Consider the following 6,514-nt stretch of genomic DNA (forward strand, 5'->3'; position numbering starts at 1 on the left):
CCTATATTTTTTTTAGTAGAATTCGTAGAATGCGATTGAAGTATGTATAAGGACTTGTATTTATTAATAAACATGTGCAGATATATATATATAGTTAGTTATATATATCGCCTCCTTTATTACAGTTCTATGGGGAACATCACATGTCGTACTCTATCAAAAATTTATATTTTCTATTTAATGATAATGAAAAAAAAATTCTAAAAACAGAATTCCGAACATTTCCTATAAACATCTTATATATATATAAGATATTAGATTTAGATAATAGTAATCGTTTATGTTCTGGGGTTTACATATACTCATAATCGCTATTAAAATTGTCATTAATAAGGATTTTTTTATGGTTATGGAAACGAATCAATACGGATGGATTAGTAATGATTAGTTATCTATCAATTTTTATTTATTTAGGTAAGGTATCCATTTTTGGATTGTTTTCTTATATCATTAGGGAAACCGAATTTGCAATTTCAATCCAAGAATCATTTATGAATTCACAGTCAATAGTTAAAGTTAACGGTTCCCATTTGTCCTGATTTTTTGCTTTTGTGAATGAAAATCCACATTTTTTTTTCAATAGAAAAAGCAAAGTTTTGCGGTTTTTCGTTTTAGATATTGTGTGTTGTAAGATACTATCTATCTAAGAGATAGAGCCAATCCAATATTTTGTATCGTTTTGGCGGCATGGCCGAGCGGTAAGGCGGGGGACTGCAAATCCCTTTTTCCCCAGTTCAAATCCGGGTGTCGCCTCAGCAACAAACAAAAGAATCAAAATACCCTCTTCTGTTTTGCTGATATAACTTTATCATTTTTTTTAGAAGAAAAGCATCTTTAGATTTGCTTGATTCTAAGCATCGTTGGGGTTCTCTAAAATGTTATAAATCCTTGCGTATAGGTTTCGTTTCCAGAATTTAGTAGAGTAATGAAAAATAATCGTTAAATCTTGAGATGATAGCCCTTCGACTACTAATGTAGTGTCTACTCATTGGGTCTTGAATTAGGGAATATAATTTCATTTTTCCTTACGGAAAGGAGGAAGATACTTGATATACGGACTCATGAAAGTATCTGAGTACTCGAGCATTCAATCAATATTATATTGAATGAATAATTGGCTTTTTTTTTTATTTTAATCTTAAAAAAAGAACTTATTTCTTTTCGATAAGCTCTAACCACGCATGTAATAGGCCATCCCATCTTCCGATTGTCTCTATGAAACAATCGGGGGGACAGTAAAGATTAGATCAAATGAGAAAGGAATAATAGTAGGGTTATGTGATAGATACTATCTTGATTCTCTATTTTGAGACTTTTTACTTAATGTAATGAAATGCAGGACAACAAAAGAAAGACTAGGTCTTATTATTCCTACATGTTACTAACATTCTTTTGATACTTCCAAGAGTTTTTCTGCCTCTTTTATTTATTTGTACTGAATTTTTTCGATTATACTAGAAATCATATAATAACTTGGGATAATTCGATTTTTTGTATTGTTTCATCAATGGTGTTGTGCCCGAATCTCTTTTTGACTATGCGCTAGTGATTCCACTATTATTAGTGAATAATAATTATTAGTGAGCAATAATGGAATAATTCTTTTATATTCATAGAGATAGGGGACATAATTCACATGGATATGGTAAGTCTCGCTTGGGCTGCTTTAATGGTAGTCTTTACATTTTCTCTTTCCCTCGTAGTATGGGGAAGAAGTGGACTCTAGAAGTACTACTAATTGAAAAATAAAACTGTATTGTTTTTGGTTTATTTTATAGATCGTTCTGCAAAACTTTTTTTCTTTTATTTTGAAAAGTAAAAAAAAAAAGAGTTCGGATTATAAGTTTTTAAGTGGATCCATACTTTCAACACGAAAGAACATAGACATAGTGGTTGTCCAATGAGATACTACGCATAATAATATACTACCTCATAATAAGATAGTACCTCGGGGTAGCCACCCACATATTACGTGCTTACCACTTCTTTTATTTATTATTATTAGTATTTTAGTTATTTTCAAAATAGGATTTTTTCTTGTTTTAGGGAACTCATTTCATATCATGCTTCAAACGTTAAATAAAAATGGGGTTTGCTAATTCTTTTCGAAATCCGAAGATAAAAAGTTCCCATGGAACCGAACTCCTGGATCATCTGTCAACTGCTCAATCAATTACTTCTTTCGAATGCTAAAAAAAAATTAGTGGCCTTTCGATTATTTGATTTCAGATTCATTCTAATCAACATGAATTATGAAGCAAAGAAATAGAATTGGGCCACTATGTATATTAGATTAATATTACATATATGTAATTGATATGATATCTATATATAAATAGAAAGATATATATTGTATATTCATCTATATTCAAATTGATCGATATTCAACCTCTATTTTTATAGAGTACAATTTTATATTTATACACTTCAATAACAATAATAGATAGTATGGTAGAAGGATTCATATATTTCTTTCTACCATACTATCGGATCTTATCGAATACTTCTCTCGTAGAATACTGATAATTCTAGTCCGCCAATTTCATTTAAGACGCGAAATTTTAATGCTTTTCATTTTTCTTATCTTCAATCATTGATAAGAACTAAAACGTCAAGGTTAATTCAAATTAATCACTTTGACTGATTGTTTTTACGTATATTATAAGTAAAAAGGCGGTCGGAACTAGAATGAACAGTGCAGTAGCAATAAATGCGAGAATATTTACTTCCATAATATCATCGTTTCATTTTTTATTCGCAATAACTCGGGATTTAATCCCATAGAGATGATAAATGTTTCGCTTGTAAATTCAAGGGGATGCGTTGCATCTCGATGATATCGAATCGTATTAAAATATCATGAATAACAATATCGGAGCTATCAAATCGATTCATCGTCGAGAATTGAATAGTATAACATAGGAAGATCTTTTATCCATACCGAATTTAAACAAAATGGGATTCCTGATGCAATCAAGAATTTCGTTACTTTTTTTTATTTATAATTTTTTGCATTCTTTCTTTTCTATAATCTACTGCCCTCTTATTCAATGCAATCATCTGATGAAGTCTCATCAGACTACCTTTACCCTTACATTGTTTATAAACAAACTCAAGCAAAGAATAGCAGCGAAATTCAAAAAAGGAAAAGGAGGTAGGTTCGAACTAAACTCCTTCCTTTTTTTGTACTTATAAAATCTTCTTAAAAAAAAGAAATAAAAACGAAACTTAAACTTTCAAAAATTCTTAATTACCTCACTAAGAGAGATAGATGGGATCCTTGTTTGTATTAATATCCTCTTTCCTTGAATTAGTAGTGGGACGTATATATCAAAAGTTAAGTGTTAAATTTTAATAAGATAGATTATTTCAAATTCAAATTAGTAATTGAATTTACTAATTGAGGTTACAAAAAATCGGAGCCAGAACGGATATATTTTGCTTTCAGACGAAAAATTAGATCAAAGTTTACTATGTAAACTTTATTTTGTATCGTCCAAATTCCCTTTATGTATGTGCTTTCCGGAAACGTATAGTACTCTATTTCATTAGAAAAATCGGGCGTAATCAACTAGACCCAGTACGCCTTCGAATCCTGAATATGATGCTACCAATAATTGTGGTAATTCACATATGGCACATATGTCTTTCTCCCATCAATTAGTACTCGTTGAAGAAATCAAAATTCCCATATTTTTTTGTTGAAAAATGTGGAAAAAAAATAAGAGAGATCCCGTTTGGAATAAAATTCAGTTATGTTATTTGTTCTCTCTTTCACAGGAAAGGAAGAGATTAATTGATGTATTTTTTTTTTATTGGATTTGGATCCATCGGGACTGACGGGACTCGAACCCGCAGCTTCCGCCTTGACAGGGCGGTGCTCTGACCAATTGAACTACAATCCCAGGGAAATAAAGTGTACAACATATGTTGTTGATTTAATTTCCTTCAAACCTTTCTATGTAGATTTTTGATTCGAATTGTCATATTCTACCAGACAGAGACGCGAGTAATAAAGTAATAGATTGATATGCGCGGAGACATGGACTTTAGTGTGAGAAGCATGGATTAATATTTATTTTTTCGTTATTGTAAAATTGATTGATTATCAATCTGTCAATGAATAAAAAAAGAGTTTTTTTTTTTATTCTTTCATATCAAGTCAAGTATTTCTGTAGAAGGACAAATAGGTTATATCATTTTATGGTGGATACGCGATATATTGGGCCGAGCTGGATTTGAACCAGCGTAGACATATTGCCAACGAATTTACAGTCCGTCCCCATTAACCGCTCGGGCATCGACCCGGGAAGAATCAATTCCAAGCTTGTTGATAATCCATGATCAACTTCCTTTCGTAGTACCCTACCCCCAGGGGAAGTCGAATCCCCGCTGCCTCCTTGAAAGAGAGATGTCCTGGACCACTAGACGATGGGGGCATACTTGCCCGACTGCCATCATACTATGATCATAGTATGAATAGTTTTTTGAAATTGTCAATATAAAATAAATATAATGGACTAATATGATGCAATTCGACGTATTTTTCTTTCTTTCATTATTCCATCGAAATTTTTTTATTTGTGATTTCTATTTATGAATCGTTCATTCTAATCACCATTCCCCATATAATTCTATATAGAAATTATTTTATTTTAAATTGCATTTTTTTTTATTTATTTCATTTAAATAATATACATAAATTTGCAAATTGGAATATATAGTTATATTACTTATATTATAGAATATCAAATGAAAATAGTGATTAGTAGTGATTAGAGGAAACCTCTAAAATAAACAAAAATAATAAATATTAGAAAAAAAAATATTCTTTTTTTATTTTATTCTTTTTTTATTTAAATAATACGAAGGCTAGTACCCTTCGGGAATTGGTCTGCCATATGCTATAAACAGGATTAAACTCCATTTCTCATACTTTCACTCATTGATTCACTCATTGTTAAGATTAGGTTAGGTATATTTCGATCTCACACTAAGCCAAGAAATTAAAAAACGATAAATTTTGAAATCTGGGGATAGGGATCAACAAGTTATTGAAAATTTTTTTCTCGCCAAATAGAATTGCTTTATCAATGATTCGGTGAATGTATCTATGTTCAATTCGTGTGTGTACATGTATGAATCAAATTCATTTCGTTAGGATGGGGCTCATCAATTTAATTAGGGATCGGTCGTATGATGAAACAATTCATTGCATTGATCAAATCCAATATCAAAAAACTATTTTACCTATACTCATTAGATAAATCCAATTTTTCGTTACTCAATGAGCGACTATGTAGATAAGATATATTTATGTACATATCTTATTATTTATAATTTATAATAATTATATACACTCAACTCATCGTGGCTAGTGTCTGACTCAGAAATTGAATCAAATAGGCCTTTTTAACTCAGTGGTAGAGTAACGCCATGGTAAGGCGTAAGTCATCGGTTCAAATCCGATAAGGGGCTTTGGCTTTTTTCATAAAACTCCAGCCGTAGTATTCATATTTGATTGAGGGGAGAATAGACGACATATTGTTTTTTTTTTTGTAATAAAAAAAGTACAAACCCTATCATTTTAATTTCATTTTTTTATAAAAAAGTTATCTTTAATTATACCAAGTTATTATTATAATGAATAATATAATAGTAATTATAGTTAGAAACTCAAAATTAGAAATTATATAGTGACACATTTTTTTATTATTTTGATTCTAGAATTTCTAATTCTAGAATTTATATATTTTCTTATTCTATAGAATATATAAATTCTATTATTTTATTCTAGATTCTATTCTAATCCTTAGAATAGATTCAAATAATCTATCATGATTCTAATGACTCATCATAAGTTGTTTCCTTGAATTCCAAAATATTCCTATTTTTCATTATTCCAATCAATTATAAAGATTCGAAATCAACAAAAAAAAAAAATAAAAAGTAAGTGGACCTAACCCGTTGAATCATGACTATATCCACTATTCTGATATTCAAATTCGATAAGGATGAAATTAGAACAGTGGATCTTTTTTATTTCATTTTCATATTTATTTGGACTCCACACACAGGAATCTGTCGATATTTCCGATTAAATCCTCTTGTTTGTAGACGTTCTATAGTAAAAAATTGCTATTTCTCTTTCTCCACAGAGAAACGTTTATTCCAAGTCACAACATATGAGCCGTTTAAAAATATCTTTCTTTGATTCCAAAACAGAAGATAACAGAGGATAAGATAAATTTCTATCTCTATAAGATAAGATATTTTCTATCTCTATAAAAAAGATAGATTATATATCAGATCACGGCTCCATGTGCCAAATATTTCCATATTGATACATATTCAATATATGTTCCAACAATGTGACGAAGAATGGAGACGAGAACGATACTTTAATTTACAGTATTGAGTTTATAATATTGATCTAGGTCAGGTTATGGATCAAATCAATCAAAAAATGATTTTTATATTCGAAACCCATTAGAAAGAAGGGACAGTAGAAATC

General features: G+C 30.0%; 4 non-coding genes across 4 annotated transcripts; 2 read left to right on the forward strand and 2 right to left on the reverse strand.

Annotated features, from left to right (window-relative positions):
* The first annotated feature begins 681 nt into the window (after positions 1-681).
* TRNAC-GCA (transfer RNA cysteine (anticodon GCA)) lies at positions 682-753 on the forward strand. The gene has a single exon. It is a non-coding gene; the product is annotated as a tRNA-Cys (tRNA).
* A 3,078-nt stretch (positions 754-3,831) lies between these two features.
* TRNAD-GUC (transfer RNA aspartic acid (anticodon GUC)) lies at positions 3,832-3,905 on the reverse strand. Its single transcript has one exon. It is a non-coding gene; the product is annotated as a tRNA-Asp (tRNA).
* Positions 3,906-4,223: 318 nt separating this feature from the next.
* Positions 4,224-4,307, reverse strand: TRNAY-GUA (transfer RNA tyrosine (anticodon GUA)). The gene has a single exon. It is a non-coding gene; the product is annotated as a tRNA-Tyr (tRNA).
* Positions 4,308-5,406: 1,099 nt separating this feature from the next.
* Positions 5,407-5,478, forward strand: TRNAT-GGU (transfer RNA threonine (anticodon GGU)). The gene has a single exon. It is a non-coding gene; the product is annotated as a tRNA-Thr (tRNA).
* The last annotated feature ends 1,036 nt before the right edge of the window (positions 5,479-6,514 follow it).

Source organism: Cucumis melo, unplaced genomic scaffold (assembly GCF_025177605.1).
Source record: "Cucumis melo cultivar AY unplaced genomic scaffold, USDA_Cmelo_AY_1.0 utg001965l, whole genome shotgun sequence".
NCBI lineage: Eukaryota > Viridiplantae > Streptophyta > Magnoliopsida > Cucurbitales > Cucurbitaceae > Cucumis > Cucumis melo.